At 40.5% G+C, this 20,969-nt stretch overlaps 1 protein-coding gene across 2 annotated transcripts in view; it reads left to right on the forward strand.

The window, feature by feature from the left end:
* The first annotated feature begins 601 nt into the window (after nucleotides 1-601).
* The window catches only part of fat2 (FAT atypical cadherin 2), a 130,546-nt gene continuing 110,178 nt past the window's right edge, over nucleotides 602-20,969 (forward strand). The window contains exon 1 of one of the 2 annotated variants that reach the window (XM_062970266.1): nucleotides 602-1,183. The gene's annotated coding sequence lies outside the window, so the exon portion shown is untranslated. The remainder of the gene's footprint in view (nucleotides 1,184-20,969) is intronic. The other variant, XM_062970267.1, reaches the window with a different exon arrangement.

Raw genomic sequence — 20,969 nt, forward strand, 5'->3', positions numbered from 1 at the left:
TATATTATGTCTATCCACACTATTGACACTATTTTACTTTTTACTATATTCTCGTGTCCAATAGTGTTTTTATTGTGATGTATTTTTATCTTCTGATGAACTGTATTAAGTATGTATTTTTATTTTGTTTTTATTGTAACTACCCGGGCTTGGCTCCATGTTAGCTGCCCCAAGTCCCTTTGGGGAGATGGAAGCAGGGTATAAAAAAAGGTAAAGGTAAAGGTTTCCCCTGACGTTAAGTCCAGTCATGTCTGACTCTGGGGGTTGGTGTTCATCTCCATTTCTAAGCTGAAGAGCCGGCGTTGTCCGTAGACATCTCCAAGGTCATGTGGCCGGCATGACTGCATGGAGCGCCGTTACCTTCCCAATAGAGTGGTACATATTGATCTACTCACATTGGCATGCTTTCGAAGTGCTAGGTTGGCAGAAGCTGGAGCTAACAGCGGCCGCTCTCGCCGCTGTCTTGAGTTTCCACTGAAGTTTATCGATGGAGCCTGATTTCTAAATTATTTTGCGTTATGGAACTACTCATGATTCGCCAAAAATAATTCAACCGCCCCCCTCCACCCTATGTCCCTGGGTGGGGGCGAAAAGCTTCCCTCCCCCGCAAGGAAGTCTCCGAGTGCCTCCCACCATCCATGCCCACTTCTTTGGCTTCCTCTCGAGTCGCCAACTTCGACGCTTGTTCATGTGCGCCCACTCTCGCTCCTGGCCGGGGGCTGGACTGATTGGCCCAGGCGGTCTCTGCCAACGTCATGATTCCAGGATTCCACCTTGCCTGCGCCCAGGCGCCCTTCCCAGAGGCACGACCCGCGCTTTTTTACGCTCCCGGTCCTTAGAGACACCTTGAGTGGATCCCTCTCTTTCTCTCCCACAAACGCGCACACACACGCCCCTACCTACTTACCTGCTCGCTGCCTGCTTGCTCCTCCTCCTCCTCGTCCTGCCGCCGCCAGGGGAGGGCAGGGGAGGGGAGGGGCGCGGAGAGAGGGAGCCAGAGGACGCGCCCGTCCCGCCGCCCAGCGCCTCGCTCCCAACTTTCTTTCCAGCGTTGGCTTCTACTTGCGCGCTGCTTGCTGCAGCCCTAGCCATGCACTTGCCGGCCAAGCCGACCCGGCGCTGCGCCTTGCACAAGCAGAGGAAACGCACCTAGAGGCTTGGAAGAGGAGGTCCCTCCAGCCAGGTAAGGACGGGAGCGCGGCGGTGCGACTGGGGCAGAGAGTGGGGCGCAGGACCCCAGGGAGACTTCCTCCCGCTCAGTCTGGACACGGGATGAAAACACATGAAAAGTGCAACAAGCGTATTTGGAAGAATATGTCGTGAGCACTTCTGTAACCTGTGAGGCGAGTGTGTGTCTGTCAAATTCTCAAAAAGTATTTTCCCATGTTCCTTCCCCTCCGCCTCCCCCATCCCAAAAAACTGATTTAGGACTCACTGGATAAGCACGTGTACACTGTTTGAAACTTAGGAGATCTAGAACAGCGATCATATCCCTGACTTACCCAATTTGCTTGGGAAATGATATGTATATCTGTGCATGTTTCTATATGCAAACACAGTATGTCTTTATTTGGTTTTCACCTGAGTGGATTAAATTATAGATTTCTTGTGCAGAGTAAACCTAACAGTGTGAGAAAACTTTTCAAATTTGGCCAAGGATAGGTAAAGGTCAAGGTTTTCCCCTGGGCCCTGACATTAAGTCTAGTTGTGTCTGACTCTGGGGTTGGTGCTCAGCTCCATTTCTAAGCCAAAGAGCCAGCATTGTCCATAGACACCTCCTAGATCATTGTCGTCGGCATGACTGCATGGAGTGACGTTACCTCCCCACCAGAGTGGTACCTATTGATCTACTTACATTTGCATGTTTTCAAACTGACAGGTTGGCAGAAGAAGCTGGGGCTGACAAAAGGGTCTCACCCTGCTCCCCGGTTTCAAACCGCCAACCTTTCAGTCAGCAAGTTCAGCAGCTCAGCGCTGAAAGTATCTGCTGTCCAAGGATACTTTCCTTGAAATGAATACTAGTATTGAGAGATGGGGAAAATGGGACAGATTGGCTGCAGTAAGAAAAAAGGAAGATGGGCACTATAGGAATGGCTGAGGTCAGGATGAGTTGCATATTTATTTGGGAACAAGCTTCTTTGAGTTCAAGGGTAACTGCTTCTGAGCAGATGTGCTTTGGACTAGGCTTGAGAGTATGAACTGCAGACGGTTAAATCCCACTCAAGCAAGTAAGCTGCTGTTATTTCAACCTCTAGTGTGCTGTCTGATCATACAGGACTACTTTACAAGGTTGTTGTAATGTTTACTGAATGAATGGCTGTGCTTTACACAGCTGGATGAACATGTACTAAGTAAGATAGTTTACTTGTTAAAATGCTGTTACGCTGCTTTATTTCTTCAGCTTTGTCCTCTTGTCCATTCCAGTGAACTAGAATAAACATGCAATTATAAATCTAGAATCAATGGTTCTCAAACTTTCTTTGGCCAGGGATCACTTTGACCAGGGACTACTCTCCAACATTAGTACCAAAAGGATTACAAATCAGTTTTTGGTCAACTTGAGATTCAGTTAGGTTATTTGCGGTGTTGATTCAGAAAATTGCATTGGATAAATTACGTCAGCTCTAGTTTCTGATACAGAACATATGCCATCCAGTAGTTGCCATCTGCTCGCCCACAGAAACCCATATTTAATAATCTAGAACTGATACGGTCTATCCAATGCAGTTTTCTGAATCAGCACCCCAAATAACCCCAGGAACAGGCCTAAAAACGAAGACAACAAGTAATTTTTTTTGGTTGGGCTGTGTTATTATACATGGATTTTGTTAACACTCATGTTAAAAAAGGGGGGGAGGTGGCTGAGGTTGAAAAAAATACATAAAGTGGAGCACAAGACCCAAGAAACTGTCCATATCAGCTTTTATTATTATTATTATTGTTATTATTATTATTATTATTATTATTATTATTATTATTATCAACACAAGGACGTTGTATGGCACAGCAAACTAGATAGATATGCTGGATTTCGTTTCGCAAAACCACAAGTCGAACATTTCCCAAGTGTCTAGGACTGTGTGATGTATTTTCTGATGATGTGTGCAGATCCCAGTAGGGTGGCCTTTTGCAGTTGGCAGATGGTGATTTTGTCAATGTCTATTGTTTCCAAATGCCGGCTGAGATCTTTTGGCACGGCACCCAGTGTACCCATCACCACCGGGACCACCTGCACTGGTTTCTGCCAGAGTCTTTGAAGTTCAATCTTGAGGTCCTGATAGCGGCTGAGTTTTTCCTGTTGTTTTTCGTCAATGCGACTGTCACCTGGGATGGCAACATCAATGACCCAAACCTTGTTCTTTTCCACAACTGTGATGTCTGGTGTGTTGTGTTCCAGAACTTTGTCAGTCTGGATTCGGAAGTCCCACAGTATCTTTGCGTGCTCATTTTCCAATACTTTTGCAGGTTTGTGATCCCACCAGTTCTTTGCTGCTGGGAGGTGGTACTTGAGGCATAAGTTCCAATGAATCATTTGGGCCACATAGTTGTGCCTCTGTTTGTAGTCTGTCTGTGCGATTTTCTTACAGCAGCTGAGGATATGATCAATGGTTTCATTGGTTTCCTTGCACAGTCTGCATTTTGGGTCATCAGCTGATTTTTCAATCTTGGCCTTAATTGCATTTGTTCTGATGGCTTGTTCCTGGGCTGCAAGGATCAGGCCTTCTGTCTCCTTCTTCAGGGTCCCATTCGTGAGCCAGAGCCAGGTCTTCTCCTTATCAGCTTTTCCTTCAATTTTGTCAAGGAACTTTCCATGCAGTGTTTTGTTGTGCCAGCTGTCAGGTCTAGTTTGTAGTGCGGTTTTCTTGTACTGGTTTTTTGTCTGCTGTGTTTTGAGGAGTTTCTGATTTTTGACTTCAATCAAAGCAGGTTCTTCTCTTTGCTTGACATATTCTGCCAGGGCATGTTCTTCTTCTTTGACTGCTTGTTTTACTTGTAAGAGTCCTCTGCCCCCTGATCTTCTAGGCAGATATAGCCGGTCAACATCACTGCGAGGGTGCAGGGAATGATGAATGGTCATGAGTTTTCTTGTTTTTCTGTCCAAATTGTCCAGTTCCACCTGTGTCCAATTTATAATGCCAGCAGTATATCTTATGACAGGTATGGCCCAGGTGTTTATGGCCTTGATGGTGTTGCCTCCATTGAGCTTGCTTTTGAGAATTTTTCTGACCCTTTGTGTGTATTCTTTGCTGACCACAGTTTTCACATGTTCATGCTTGATGTTGTCCAGCTGTAATATGCCCAGATATTTATAGGCCTCTGGCTGGTGACACTTTATTGTTTGGCCATTGGGCATATTTATGCCCTCACTTTCAATGATTTTTCCCTTCTTCAATGCCACTGTCGAACATTTGTCCAAACCAAACTCCATGTTGATATCAGTGCTAAAAATTCGGACAGTGTTGGTCAGAGACTGGATTTCAGTTTCCGTTTTCCCATATAGCTTCAGGTCATCCATGTACATCAAATGTGAAATTTTGTGAGAATTCTTAGATGTTTGATAGTCGAGATTTGTTTTTTGTAAGATTGTTGACAGAGGGATCATGGCGATAATGAAAAGCAGAGGGGACAATGAGTCTCCCTGGAAAATTCCTCTCCTGATGTTGACAAGTCCATAGCTTTCATTTCCAACAAACAGTTCAGTTTTCCAGTGCTCCATCATGTTTTCAATGAAGGTGCCAACGGTTTTACAAATCCCGATGGCGTCCAGGCACTTGATGATCCAGCTGTGTGGGAGTGAGTCAAAGGCCTTTTTATAGTCAATCCACGTCATGTGAAGATTAGCTTTTCGGCTCTTACAGTTCTCCAGAATCATTTTGTCAATCAATAACTGGTCTTTTGTGCCCCTGCTTTTCCGTTTGTTGCCTTTCTGTTCATCTGGCAAGATGTTTTTTTCTTCAAGATAGTCTTGAATTCTGTCAGCTATGATGCCAGTCAGTAGTTTAAACATAGTGGGCATTATTATTATTATTATTATTATTATTATTATTATTATTATTATTTGGGGGACTAAACAGGGTCTTACAAATGGCTGATTTCCCATTACAACTCTTATGTTTGCAAATGGGAGCTAATAATAATAATAATAATAATAATAATAACAACAACAACAACTTTGGGGGACCAAACATGGTCTTACAAAGGGCTGTTTCCCATTATGACTGATGTGTAGCAAGAGGATCTAATAATACAAATATTATTAATAATATTAATAATAATTACTTTGGGGGGCTAAACATGGTCTTACAAAAGGGCTGCTTTCCCATTACAACTGATGTGTGACAATGAGGGCAAGGGCAATGTGCTGGCGTCTCCTTTCTTCCTTCCTTCCTTCCTTCCTTCTCTCCCTCTCGCGGACCTTATTTTAGGTATCGTGGCCCACCTGCGGGCCAGGGCCCACGGGTTGGTAACTACATGGTGATGATGATGTACCTCATCTCAAGCTGTGAGGAGAGGCGGGGAACAAATAAAAAAATATGATGTGATGATCTGCATACCAAAAACTTCAGTTCAATTAAGCAGTTGACTTCAGTGGAGTAAAATCTGCTCTTTTCTTTCATGAACAGGAAGTTTCAGGTATAGCTGAGAAATGACCAAATGCACAATTCTCTATGGCAGATAGTTCAACAGTTCACACATCTCATGAACATTGGTGACAAATGGAGTGAGTGGGTGCATGGATGTGCAATGTAGTCACTAGACAGCATGCATGTGGGCTTGTGCGGTCCTCTGCATGGCTACAAATATGTCATGTCTCTTTGCTGACTTAATCATGTATATTTTCTGCAGTTGCATACATAGTTGCTGGTAATGTTGTTTTGGAACTTGAACCTTAAAATAAAATAGTGCCAGAACAGTCAAGCTGAAAAGAGAGATTTCTGCCACAGGTGGTATTCTCAGCTGAACCGAGTCTTCAGTGTACACTTTTGCAGTATGTCTGAATTTCCAATATTGCTCTTATTGGGTAGAGTCAGAATTTAGGGGTAAAAGAGGAACCCAGACCTTCTTTTTACACAAGGGTTTATATGTTTTCAAAAAGCTTGTCTGTAGGTACTTGATTCTTGGCATGCCTTCATGCAACTGTCTGCTGGAGGTATTAGTCTCAGTCAGTGGATTTCATTTCCCAGAAGCTCCAGCGAGCCTGGACAATGATAAGGGAATAGGGAGTTGTAGGCAATAATTGCACCAGCAAGATTCCAGCCACAGTTTACAACATCTGGAGGGCCAAAGGTTGCTCATCCTTGCTCTAAATAAATAACCCTAACCCAACTATCTTATTGACGGAACTATCATTGTGGGAAGCAGCTGTTTCTCTGGAGCAAAGGCCTTCTTTCGCACAGAGATATAAATAATATTTTGTCAAAAATCAACCATATGTATTACCATTGCCTTCTTTGCTATCTTCTCTAGTTTATCAAACTTCCTTGCAGGTGGGGGTCATCTTAGACCGCCCAAATGCTTTGGACTTTGTCTTGTAGAAGCTCCAGTCAAGACGGCCATTGGTAATGGAACATGGGGACTATAGTTTCTATACACCAGGAAGGCCAAAGTTTTCCCACCCTTGCTCTAAAAAAACAGAAGTCTTTTGCTTGGCCTAATAATATACTACAATATATTTTTGGATTTTGCTATAAAAGTCAAAAGTGGTGCAGTTTTCTTAACAAATATGTGAGGAAAAGATATAAATGGGAGGAGAGGGAGAGAGATAGAGAATAGCCAGAAATTTACAAATGAACGTAAATTTGAGGAGTTATCAGACAACCTCACTGGTGAATTAGAAGCAGAATATATGCATGTAAAAGATTACAAGGATAAAGATCAGTTTCTAGATGTCACTGACATTTGAACAATGTGGTATTTCACAGGGAAACAATGGTTTGTTCTGGGTTTCTCTTGAGAAGCCACAACTCACCTGTATCACGAATATCTGGATAAGGGACAATTTAATAACAGTGCTAAATTAAATGGAGGGAAACCAGGTTAGACCAAAGCATTCTGGTTTAACAGGATAGGGGCAGGTGAGGCAGCCACTACGGTTTTTAGGAACTCTATTTTCATCTCAAACTATTCACATAGAAATGAGAAACCTGCACTATGAACAATTTGATAGATGGATCAAGAGCCCTTTCACACTACACATTTATAGCACTGTGATTCCACTTTAACTGCCATGGAAACATTGTATGGAATCTTGGGATCAGTCATTTAGGGAAAGCATTTAGAATCCCCAGCCAGAGAGCTGTAGTGCCCCACCAAACTGCAAAGGCCAGGATTCCAAAGGATGCAGCTGTGGCAATTAAAGTGGAATTGTGGTGCAACCATTGTATAGTATGAAAGGGCCCCGGGATGGAATGGGCTCTAGAACAGCAAATGCCTTTCTATACAAATATCCTTTCCCCAGAAGCATGGGAATAGGCCAAGTTTATTTCCTTGTTCTTATTCTTTGTCTGGTTCAGGCTATGGCAGCATTAGGGCATCATAGTTTTAATTAAATAATTTAGGGTTTTTTTTTTAATCCCACCTTTCTCCTCCTATAGGGGGTGAAGGAGGCTAACAGTAAAATAACACAATGCAAATTAAAACAATGTAAATGCATTACATTAAAATGTAAATGTAAAATTAAAAAAACAATTACACCACATGTGTCATTAAAACTATTAAATGCTGAAATATTAAAATGTATTAAAACTCCACACGCGCTCCAAAATGGTCAAAGAATTCGGGTTTACTGCTTGCTCTCACTTGGATCCTCCCTCCAGTGGGATTGGCTTAAGTAATGAGGGCTACATATACCTGAACCCATTGTTTATTGTTCAATAACAAACAAAAAATATCTCTTAAACAAAGAATAACCCCTTGTTTGTGCTTCCAACTTGTTGACAAGCCAAATTTCTAGTTAGGTATGTTGGTTCTCTTTGCAGAAGAAGGAAGAATGAAGCAAATGTCTTATTCACATTGAGTCAGAACTCTTTGGAATTCTACCTCATCACTTTATACAAATGTGACCACTGTCCTGTTTAAAATAGTGTTATTCAAAGTGATGGACCAGTAGTGGTCCACAAGGCATCACTTGCCAGGCCCTGGTAAGTTTTCCAAGAATGAAATAATAAGTTGTAGTCCTTGGCACGTTTCCTAATCATCAACATTACAGTAGTCAACATATGAAATACTGGTCTAAAGTGCAGCAAGCTGGCTGTAGGATCTATAGATCCTTTTTAAAAATTCACCTTTAAAAAATTCATAGTATTTATTTAAATGACTGCATGTTCAAATATCCAAGGGGTTGAGGCACAGAACACCCATGTTAGTGGCAAAATTGTGAATAATCAGCAAATTATTTGTTCCTGTTTCCAGTGCTGCCCTTTACCATTTTTAATAGAATTTTACTGGTGTCCATCTTCAGCTATGTTCAGTTACATCAGACTTCGCCAGTGGTTAAATTTTGTCTGCTGGGAGGAAGTGGCAGGGTCTGGTTGTATGAACATTCCCTCAGTCAGAGCGGGAGAAGGGGGTGGGATGGGTAGGTAGGAGGAAAGAGGATGGCTTGTACATGCTTGTCTGAAAGAAGTGGAGGAGAAACAGTACTGCAGTTGTGTGACCTGAAAAAAAATCTAATATAGTGAACACGTGGACATAATAGAAATGTCTTTCGGGGAGGGGGAATTGTATGATTTTTAAGACCCAGGACAGGATACTGCACACTGGAGCTCGGATATAGCCTTTGTGTGGGTTCAGCTTAGGTCAAATAGATACAGTAATCTCTTGGCAACCCCCATCAAACCAAGTTAGCACAGTCCATTGAGACAGAAAGAAGTATGTACATGGGTGTTACAGTGCAGCAACATCTGTTGGCCAACTCATTGTCTACCCTTGCTTTAAGGTCCCTGGACAAATTTGCTGGAATCAGATCTTCATGAACCAGCTTCACAGTTTCCTATTGCTCACATTCACAACTTTGTGTAAATGATAGGTACCTACAGTCCCAAGAGACACTTTCGTTGTACTATGATAGGTTGGTTAGTTAGTTGATTTTAAACTACAGACTCTCAAGCTCTCAAAAGTAGTTTGCTATATTGTATTGGTGGGGGTCTATTCAAGAAACATCATTTCAGCTTCTCCTGAGGCTTTCAGATTTTGTAGCTCAGTTCCTTGGTCATGATCCAAGGTTCATGGAGCAAAATTACTCATTTGTCCTCAGAAGAGTTCTTTTGGAGGGCCTTTAAAATTATGTACAGTAGAGTCTCACTTATCCAACATAAACGGGCCGGCAGCATGTTGGATAAGCGAATATGTTGGATAATAAGGAGGCATTAAGGAAAAGCCTATTAAACATCAAATTAGGTTATGATTTTACAAATGAAGCACCAAAACATCATGTTAGACAACAAATTTGGCAGAAAACGTAGTTCAATACGCAGTAATGCTATGTAGTAAGTACTGTATTTATGAATTTAGCACCAAAATATCATGATATATTGAAAACATTGACTACAAAAATGTGTTGGATAATCCAGAATGTTGGATAAGCGAGTGTTGGATAAGTGAGACACTACTGTAATTATAGCATTATGATTCCACTTTAACTACCATGGCTGTATCCAAGAGAATTCTAGGTTTACAGTCTGGTTAGACACAGAAGGTCTTTGGCTTAGGATTCTAAATATTCCTTCCAAAAGGGCAAATCCCAGAATCCCGCAGGAATGAACCATGGCAGTTAAAGTGGAGTAATGGCCCTATAATTGTGTAGAGTGAAAAGATCCATAGTTGTTCCTCCCCTGCTCTTAAATCTTTTGCTATAGACTGATTCTTCCATTAGTCAGTATTGGTAAGACAGTACTATAATCTATCTATCTATCTATCTATCTATCTATCTATCTATCTATCTATCTATCTATCTATCTAAATGTAATGTGCCGTTTTACTACAGAGTAAACAACAAAACCACTGAAAATAAAATACAGATTATCCGACTTGAATTGGATTATATGGCAGTGTAGACTCAAGTCCCTCCCACACAGTTATATAACCCAGAATGCCAAGGCACATAATCCACAGTATCTGTTTTGAACTGGATTATCTTGAGTCCACACTGCCATATAACCCAGTTTAGTGTGGATTTTATACAGCTGTGTAGAAGGAGCTCATATAATCCAGTTCTAAACAGATGATATAAGATTATAAATATAATATATAATATTTACTGTGTTATAATAATACAGAACAATATGATCTCTAAAATCAGGACAGTAAATAAAGAATAACACTCTGAAAACAGGGAAATTCCAGACAGAAAAAATCAGGGCCAGCTAACAACTCCCAACAAAGGATTCCCCCAGGCAGGAAGCATCCAGGCTTTGAAGCTTCAAGGCCATTAAATGCTAATCAAGGTGACTAATTGCAGCATTCATACTTGCTGCACCGAGACTATTAATTGCCATTCAACCTGGCCAACCAAGGATTCCCCTACAAAACTAGTAGCCAGGCTTCAAAGTAGCTCTTTGATTGAGGGTGCTATTCCAGCTCGCCAAGCAAGAATTCCCGTAGCTATAATACAGCCAGGCATTGAATGCAAGGCTATTCAGTGCAATTCAACCAGACCAACAAAGGATTAACCTTGGTAGAAGGCTGCCAGGCTTTGAAGCAGCAATACTACTTTGAACTGTTGAATCTGACCAACCAAAGATTCCGCTAGATAGCAAACAGCCAGGCTTTGAAGCAGTGAGGCTCAATTCTAGCAGCCCAAAAAACCATTTCCCTAGAACGCAAGTACCCAGCCTCCCAAGCAGCAAGCCTATTTCATTGTATTCCAGCTCACCAAACAAGGATTCCCATAAGAAGAAAACATCCAGGCTTTGAGGCTGCAAGGCTATTCACTGCTATTCCACCCAGCCAACAAATGATTCCCATAAGCCACAGCAATGCGTGGCCGGGCACAGCTAGTAATAATAATAAAATTTCTAGACTGCCCTCTCTCCCCAGAGGGACTCAGGGCAGTTACCATACATATAAACGGCAAACATTAAATGCTACAATTTCTTCATGAATATCAAAAGTATAAAATGACAATAACATACACATTATAATAAAAATTTCACATTAGAAAAACAATAAATTTAAACATGACAGTCAGTAAAAACATTATTGCACAGAACGAGCATATACCTGGACCAATTTAAGTGACCAAGTTGCTGAAAATGTCCAGTCCTTGCTCTAGTTTCACTTAGACCATAGCTGCTATGGAGTGGCAGTTCTGTTAATCCTCCTCTTTTCCATATGCATAGATGTGTCTTTAACTGTTTCTTAAAGGAGAGGAGGGTGGAGGCCATTGTTATTTCTTTAGGGAGGGAGTACCAGAGGTGGGGGGGGGGCGATCACAGAGAAGGCCCCCTCTCTCGTTCCCACCAGCCGCACTTGTGACGGGGGTGGGACCGAGAGCAGGGCCTCCTCCGCTGACCGAAGTGCCTGAGATGGTCTATACAGGGAGATGTGATTTGACAAATAGCCTGGACCTGAGCCATTTAGGGCTTTATAGGTAACGACCAGCACTTTGTATTCAGCTTGGAAATGGACCGGCAGCCAGTGGAGCTGCCGCAACATGGGATTGGTTCCCTCCCTGTTCAGGGCTCCATTTAGTAACCTGGCTGCCGATTGCTGAACTAGCTGTAGTTTCTGAACTATCTTCAATGCAGCCCCACGTAGAGAGCGTTGCAGTAGTCCAAACGGGATGTGACTAAGGCGTGGACTACCATGGCCAAATCCGGCATCTCAAGGTATGGACACAGCTGGTGCACAAGTTTTAGCTGTGTGAAGGCACTCCTGGTCACTGCCGACACCTGGGGTTCCAGGGACAACAATGATTGCGAACCTGTGTCTTCAGGGGGAGTGCAACCCCATCCAATACAGGTTGTAATCCCACACCCTGATCCGCCTTACGACTGACCAGGAGTACCCCTGTCTTCTCTGGATTAAGTTTGTTTGTTGGCCCTCATCCAGTCCATCACTGATGACAGGCATTGGTTCAGGATCAGAACGGCATCCTTGGCTTTTGGTGGAAAGGAGTAATAGAGTTGGGTGTCGTCTGCGTAAATTTGACACCAAACTCCAAAACTCCGGATGATCTCTCCCAGCGGTTTCATGTAAGTGTTAAACAGCATGGGGGACAGAATTGAACCCTGAGGGACCCCACATGCCACTGTAAATGCTGATCAGATATTTTAGTCAAGTTATAAAATACTCCTATGAACTGAAGAAAAATCAGAAATAATTTGCTCCTACCTGGAATCCAACATCTGCTCCAAGCAACAGAAGCATTTTGCCTTACGCTGTATTGCCAAGAGCTGTTGGCTCTAACACAAAAGTACGGTATCACCCCCTCTCCATTTCTTGGCACACATGTGATCTTTTGAGGGTCTGTATCACTTTAAGTATGAGCATAAAATACACATATCCACAATGCAGCACATAGTTTAGTCTCCACTGATGCATGAACATATCAGGATTAAAAAGTAGCAGATCTTTGTTGAAAAGCAGGTGTCATTGTGCTATTAGAAATAATCCCAATTTTACAGAACTGTAAAGGAGATCAGTCAGTCAGATTCAGATGAACACAGATGTTAGGGTAAAGGGTAAAGGTTTTCCCTGACATTAAGTCCAGTTGTGTCCGACTCTGGGGGTTGGTGCTCATCTCCATTTCTAAGCCAAAGAGCCAGCGTAGTCCGTAGATACCTCCATGGTCATGTGGCCGGCATGACTGCATGGAGCGCTGTTACCTTCCCGCCAGAGCGGTACCTGTTGATCTACTCACATTTGCATGTTTTCGAACTGCTAGGTTGGCAGAAGCTGGAGCTAACAGCGGGCGCTCACTCCGCTCCCCGGATTCGAATCTGTGACCTTTTGGTCTGCAAGTTCAGCAGCTCAGCACTTTAACACACTGTGCCATCGGGGGCTCCCACAGAAGATATTACTGGCCTTGTAAAAAGCACTGGACACGTTCTCAGTTGGGATACATGTAGCATACCCTTTTCCTTGCATTCAATCATCATTTTAATAGGATAATTTGCATACATCCCATATCATTCTATGCATCTTTTCTGACTTGTTTTTGCAGGCCATGCATGTGTTTTTACAGCTAACTCATCATAGTTTCATTTGTGACCTAAGACCTATTGCAACACTGCTAATGAAAGATAAAATAATAGACCTGAAGGAATTTGAAATGGCAAATCCATGCCATAATAAAGCTTGGGTTTCTTTGTCTTTCAACCTGAGAGAACCTGGTCACAGAAATTAGGAATAGGTTACCAAGGATTTATTGATCAAAGACCAATGAAAGAGAAGTCTATAATCAAATGTCAAGGTTTTCTCACAGTCAGGGACACTGAATTAGCCAAACACAGATAAAACTACAAAGACTTTTCAGGCACCTTAAAGATGGATAGATGAAATACTTTGTTTTTGCTGTGACCACCTTGGAAGTTGCTAATCTACCTCCAATAGATTAAAGTAGAGGTAGATAACTTTTGACCCTCCAGATGCTGTTGGACTACAGCTCCTGTCTTCCCTCACCATTGCGAGATTGGCTGGGGCTGATGGAGATTAATTTGACATATTACCACTAGCATACTCCTGGCGAGAATTAATACTGTTTGACATCACTTTAACTGCCATGCCTCAATGATATGAAATCCTGAGATTTCTAGTTTAGTGAGGCACTAGCACTCTTTTGACAAAGAAGAGTAAAAACCATGTAAAACTACAATTCCCATGATTTCATAGCATGGACCCGTGGCAGTTAAAGTGATAGGCAACTATGTTAATTCCACAGTGTAGAAGCACCCAAATTCAGTCAATTCTCAATAACTTGTCACCCTGATAATTTGATTGTAAAATACATTGTAATATGAATATTGTTTTTTAAAAATTGCAAATTAAATTATCTTCCATGGTATTTTCTTGTTCTAATAATATACAATTTTCAGATTCATTTTTAAAGTCATGTTGCTGTTTCTATTTGCCATTAATTCATCTTTGACTATGAATGAAAGACCTCCAAGAGCCCCAGCCATCAATTGCCCTGCTCATGTCTTGAAAACTACGAGTCGTGGCTTCTTTGATTGAATAATGCCATCTTCTTCTTTTAGTTCTGCTGTGCCTTCCACTTTACTGTGTATCATCATCTTCAGAAATTTCCTTGACCAACACATTTCAAATTCGTTGATTTTCATTCTGCTAAGCTTTCTTCACATTCTGGCTTTTCCAACCATACCTAGCAATCAAAAATATGATGGTATTGATTATTCCTATTTTGTTTTTTAATTATACAGTACTGCCTTTACATTTTGAGAATTTAGTGTAGTTTCTTCCAAGTCTTCATTTTCAACTGATTTCTTGACTGCAGTCACTATTTTGATTCAGGACTGAGGTCAGGCATATAAAATCTTGCAAAATCTGTGTATATAGATAGTTTGCTAGGGGAACATGATCACAGCTTTATTTTATACTCTGTAGCAAATCTGGATTTGGAGCAGTGTAATGTGTGAAACATCCCCTTTATCCTACAATTAGCTGAACTAGTGAAATGTATTTTCCCCATCAGTTGCTCTTAACTATGGGTTCCCATAATGAATTAGGAAAATCAGAACAAAATTTATGAAATCAGAAAGTTAATATAAATTTCATAATTCTTTTTGGTGTCTATATGTTTCATACGGAAATAAAACTGGAAAGAGAACCCAAGACCAAAGAGGGAGAAACATTGCAAGGTAGTCTTGGCTCCCCTCAGTTGAGTTCTGTGCTGGAGATTTGCATGAAAGGAAGGAAGGAAAGGAGCCAAAAATGATGGAAATGCATATACTATGTTGTTGTTTAACCATCTTAAAATCTTGCTAGATTTAGCAAGAAGGTTGGTGAGAGTTTACTTAAAGTTGGGGAAAGATAGCATCATAGGTAGGGCACATGGTTTACAAGTATAATGAACCATGGCACCCAACTCCAGGGGTTTCTGGATAAAACAGATTATCTAGATCCATTTCATTCTGGTGTTCAATTTTATTTTAGTGTTAGTGTATTTGTGGATTTTAAATTGCTTTTCTTGTAAGCTAAGCCACTTTGGATCTCCTTTGTGGAGAGAAAATGTGGGGTATAAATCATCAGCAGCAGTAGCAGCATTATAGCTTTTCTATTGAAAAAGACCAAGTAGAAGGTGATAGAAAATGTTGCTTGCCTGAGAGACCAGTCTCATATTCTGCCAATCAGACTGGACAATATTGGACCAAAACAGGCAATACACCTTGATATAGCCATATTATGTCATTTTCTCTTGTCCCTGCTTGAAATTCACTTATGACTTTCATGGTACGTCAGACAAAATTCAAACGAAAGCATGCCTCTAATTGGCATTTGGATTGATGTCATGCAAATTTTCAAGTTTAATTTGATTATATGCTTTGGCTGGTTAGTTTGGTAACTTGTGCCTCAGTTTCCTTAATGGCAGGTAGACCAATGTTGATAATAGTAACTGCAGCAATTGATATTTGTCTCCTAGTGAAGACAGTGAGGGGACCTTGTCTAATATGTATGGAAAGGTGACAGACACAAACTTTAAAATTATTTTACTACTATATTAACATAAAGTTGTTGTGTTGCTTTGACTCTTAGCAACATTAAGTACATGCCAGGCTTGTTTACGTAATTACTCAGTGATGATCAGATTATATGTTACCTCTGATGATCTTATTTCCCACTTAGGTGTGTCTGTATAAAGTGAACATGTTCACATGTCTGGAAAGCACCGGTGGATTTTCCTCTTCTTTGTAATCTTTTCCATGTTCAGAGAGAAACAGGAAAAGGTAAACACAATATGCGCACATTGCCAGTTCTGATAGTTCCACCAGTCCTGTTCAGTTGTTGTTGTTGTTGTTGTTGTTGTTGTTGTTGTTGTTGTTGTTGTGTCCTTTTTAGTCATTTCTGACTTGTGGTGATGCTAAGGCAAATCTATCACAGGATTTTCTTGACAAAATGTGTTCATAGGGAATTTTATAGGCTTGAGTAAAGCAGCTTCATATGCTTATTTGGAGATATTTGTATCTCAGGGCAACTACTGAGAACTAGTTGAAACCCAAACAATTATTCTGTAGAATCACAAGGTATAGAATAGACTTTGGAAAGTACTTTCTTATTCTGACAGTCTCTAACATTTACCTTAAAAAGAGGCTATCTTTCATTGCGGTTGGCATGTAGTCAGTTTCCACAAAATGAACTGATGTAGATATTAGTAGGATTATAGGTGGCTTGTGATTAGAACGTGTGTGTGTGTGTGGGGGGGGGGGTGCTCACCATGAATTTTGGGAGTAAATCTTCCCCTTCTACTCCTTCCCACAAGCCACCTCTGCTGGAAATCACCAAACGTTCCCTGAGAACTCATGTAGAAGCCATTATTACATCTGATCCAGGCTGAACTAGCAGTTGTACATCCCCTCTACTATACTGGGAGCGTGTAGAAAGACCACTAAGCCTCTGGAAATTCTCCCAGGACACATCCAGACAGGCATTCGCAAGTGGAGCAATGACAAGTCTACAGACAGCCATCTCTTATCTAATCTACTCATTCATCCATTTATCTTTTTTTTTACTGCCACAGGGCTCTTTTTTTTTTCTCTTTTAGTTGCATACCAAAAACCTCACCCTCTTGTTTACTCTCTGAGGTCATACTTCTGGCAAAAACTCTTCAACATGTTTACAATATAAAAATGTTTATCATTGGAAGGTGAGGTATTTCACATCTCCCAAAACTTAAATACACATTTTATAAAGGATCTTCGCTGTCCAGTTGTGGTTTGAGTGGGGCAGGTGTGGCAGGAAAACCAAGAGCATAAGTACTTTTTTAAAAGTGTGCTGATCACTGGTGTCTAGCAATTAAAAGGAGGACTATCTTACCTGAATCCAATTGTTATTCCCACTAGAATAAATGAATGGAAGTTACATAACAGCTGATTTTTTTCAAATTCTCATTGTTTTGATTGGTTCTAGTTGGAACTTACAAATGGATTTAAGCATCTATTGCTTGTCTTAAACTTGAAAGGTTTAGTGAAATCACAGAATAATGAAAAATATTCAAAGACAATTTATGGTCTTTTCTATACCAGCCAAGATGGGAAGGAATTGCTCAAATGAGCAGCCCCACACTTTACAAAGCAGATGTGTTTGTAACATGCATATTGTGTTCAACCAGAGTCTCCTGCAGCAATTCTAAAGTGTGAATTTAGTCCAATGCCTTATAAGCCATCATGACAAAATTCAGTAGCAATCTAAACATCAATAAAAATGGAAGCAATAAAACTGTAAGATAGTAAAATAATGTAAAGCTGTGTGGGTAAGGAAATCATGGCAGTACATCAAGATTACACCAAAGCACAAAAGGGACTTATGAATAAAAATCTTTTCAAAGTACACTTCCGTGTGTAGAGATAGGAAACTTGCTAAATATCTCCAGTGTACATACATGGACACCTGTACATATATCTGCTTTTCCCTGTGCCCAAATACACTTGGGGCATCTCTTGCACCTGTTTGAAAAGGGCGTAATAAATACAGGTAAATTACGGAGAAGTTCTGCAATGTAAGGCTTTTCCCTTTCTCTATGCTAGTTCATTCCACTGTGTGATGGGATCCCCATGCCATAGGCCTAAATACTGGTGCCCTAGGCCTAAATCCGGTTATTTGCCCCAACTAGAGTCAGACCCAAGATCAATGGGTCATTTGGTAGTTGAGATTTGCAGTTGGAGTTAAATCATAATGCATTGTGATGGTTCACTGAGCCATATTTGTATACATTATACAGTAGTCTGGGATGGGGTTAGGGGTAAATCGGGCAATGCAGGGTGTGGGGAAACACATTCCCCACGCCCACTGCCAGGCACCACCGGATTCACTACGATCAATGGTGATCCCCGCGGCAAATGTGATGAGGACCTTAGCAGCCAATTGTACATGTATCTTCAAGCAGTATTTCACCAATTTCCAATACTGTCAATCAACATATGGCTGTCTTTATAAAGAAAGGTAGCATTAATAGAAAAAGTCATTATAAAGGAAGGAGGTATTGATGGAAAAAAACCCTACAATTCAATTCAGTAAGATTAAAAACCATTCTAAATATACTTAAATTAATATTATTTGACAAGAAGTTGTCCCAGACAAATCAAAATAGAGCCTTTAAAAATATGAGGCATTTAAAATTTTAAAATTGCACAGATTCGGCTTAAGGTTTATAAGAGATTTCTAGCTCAGACGGCTGTGATCAAGCATTTAAGAAAGTTCTTGATTCCAAGGTTTTGGATACCTATACAGCCCCCTTCCAGCAGCATTATTCTTAGTTTAATCCATTTACAGAAAATGATTGCCTACATGGATGCATCTACACCATATAATTAATGCACTTTGACACCGCTTTTACAGCTATGACTCAATTCTATGGAATCTTGGGATTTATCGTTTGGCAGGGAAAGCTAAAGACCCAACTAAAAAGCAACTTGAAATAAACAGCAGACTTATAAAATAAAAATGTCACATGTTTTAAGTAAGTACTCATGATTTTATGCTGCCCCAAACTGTTTTGCAATCTGGAAAAAATAATTGTAATCCATAACAAGATGTTGAAGAGGAGGAGATTTTGTTATGCATTTATGTACATTCAGGAAAGTGTCATTTTAATTGCATCGTCCTCCACAATGTATTATTCACTAAAGTGAACAATCTATCTAGAGCATCTCCCAAACAAAAAGGTAGCAAATGGAACATGTGTTTTTTGAACAACAAGCATAAATAAAATCACATATAAGTGTGATTCTAGGGGAACTATGTAGCAGTACAGAAAACACTAAGAATCAAACATGAAAAGGAAATTTTGTAAGGAGAGAATATAGGAAATGCTTAATGCTAAATGGAAGAGAGAGAACATCAGAGGAGATAGGAAGTTTTTGTAGTCAGAATGTATTTTCTTTTATATTAGTCCATATATTATATCCCATATATTAGTGGTGGTCTGTGGTCTCATAACCCATTAGTTGTCAGTCCATAGCAAGTTGGGAGGAAAGAATGAAACATTTGTAGTCAATGAGTGCTTATGGTTAACAGAATTTGTGATGGATTCAGTTTTCAAGAGGACCAAAGCTTTATCCCAACTACAGCACACACTTCCCATGAAACTAATGAAAACTACCCCTCCTATGCTTATTAGGCATAGTAAAAATGTTTTCCTTGTGGTTGTGTGTGCCTGGGTGCTATCTCTTGTTTCAATACAATATACATTTTTTCTTGGATGATTCTGTGGACAGTGGAGCCAGAGAATATAATGTGTATGCTTGATTAAATATCATCAATATGACTCTGAAACTGACTTCTATGAACTCAGTTGTATTCACCGCTTTTGTGAAGGTCAGCATGCCAGAACTAGGCAAGTTATATTCAAGCAGTCTCCACAACCTCTATTCAAACTGAGCTAGGTTATCAGTATAAAAAGGAATTTCTTTTCTTTAGACAAGCTAAAGAAGGCTACAGTAAACCTGTCTGTTGTTTTTGTTGTATATCTGATAACCACTTTATCAGAGACTGGGATTACTCTACAGCAGAAAAATAAAAAGTCTGAGATAAAGGAGGCTAAATCTCTCACTGATCCTTTGGCCAATAACTTCTGTTTCAGAGCCAATGACATTAAAACAACAATTAAAAACTCTATAACCACAGGAATCAGAAACTTTCCAACAGTCCCAGAAAACCCAATTCTATGCTGTGGTTCCAGTGCTTCCAGAACGCAAACACTCTGACATCTTTTTAACAGGAAATATTTTACTGTTTATCTTCTATACATAATTTTACTTAATCTGCTGTTTTCAAATGGCACTGTCAGGAAGCCCAATAGTAAATTAGGTAAATCTAGATTTTGGGGACATGTTGCTGCTTCCTTATCTGAGATTGCGGATGTTTCTTTCCACATTGTTTTCTCCAGTCTCCTGAACAAAGGCTGCTTCAGTTGTCATAAAGACCCGCATGTAATGACAAGCCTATCTTCCTGCTAAAGGTTACGGGGAAGAAATGAAAGGGAGGGGGAGGAACTCCTCCAGTTTTACAGATGACTCAGAAGAGGGTCAGTTTTATTGTGGCTGTGAAGTACAAAGATCGGAAAGGTAACTGGGACAGAGATGAAAGTGCAGATGTGGGAGCAAAGAAGGGGGGGGGGGTCCAGAGAGTGGACCAAGGGAATCAGTAGTGAATGCTGTATTGATAGAATAACGGTGTCCACCTTATTTTCCTAGTCAGTCAAGATATGCGCTGAAGGTCTCCGATTTCCCTTCATCCATGCCCCAGATGGTTACTGTACTGTTACCAGTGTACAGTCAGTCCTGGATTCTGTATCCATCAAGCTGCATCTATTTTTTATATTTATTTTAATTTCAAAAAGCAAACTTTGATATTGCCATTTTATATAAGGGTTACCTTTGTACTATGTAATTGCAATGGGACTTGAACATCCATAGATATTGGCATCCATAGAACCAAATCCCAAATGGATACTAAGAGCCCACTGTGTTGTTATTTTGATACCCTCCTTTCCATCCCAAAGTTGCTCACAACCTTAAAAAAGTACAATTAAAAACATACAAAAGTAAATATTAAAATAGAATTAAATTAATTACAATTATTGAAACAGTTAAAATGTATTGTAAAATTAAGTTAAAATGTATTGTAAAAAAAAAGCTGTTAAAAACAAACAGTTCAGCTACAACAGTGCAGCACTCTTTAGCCAGTTCTTTAAAAACTTTTTAAAGTTTTTTAAGAGCATATCAGAATAAAAAGAGTTTACCTTTCGATAAAAGGACAACAAGGAGGAGGCCTATTCTGGCCTCCCTGGAAGG

The sequence above is a fragment of the Anolis carolinensis genome, chromosome 2, assembly GCF_035594765.1.
Source record: "Anolis carolinensis isolate JA03-04 chromosome 2, rAnoCar3.1.pri, whole genome shotgun sequence".
NCBI classification, from domain to species: Eukaryota; Metazoa; Chordata; class Lepidosauria; order Squamata; family Dactyloidae; genus Anolis; species Anolis carolinensis.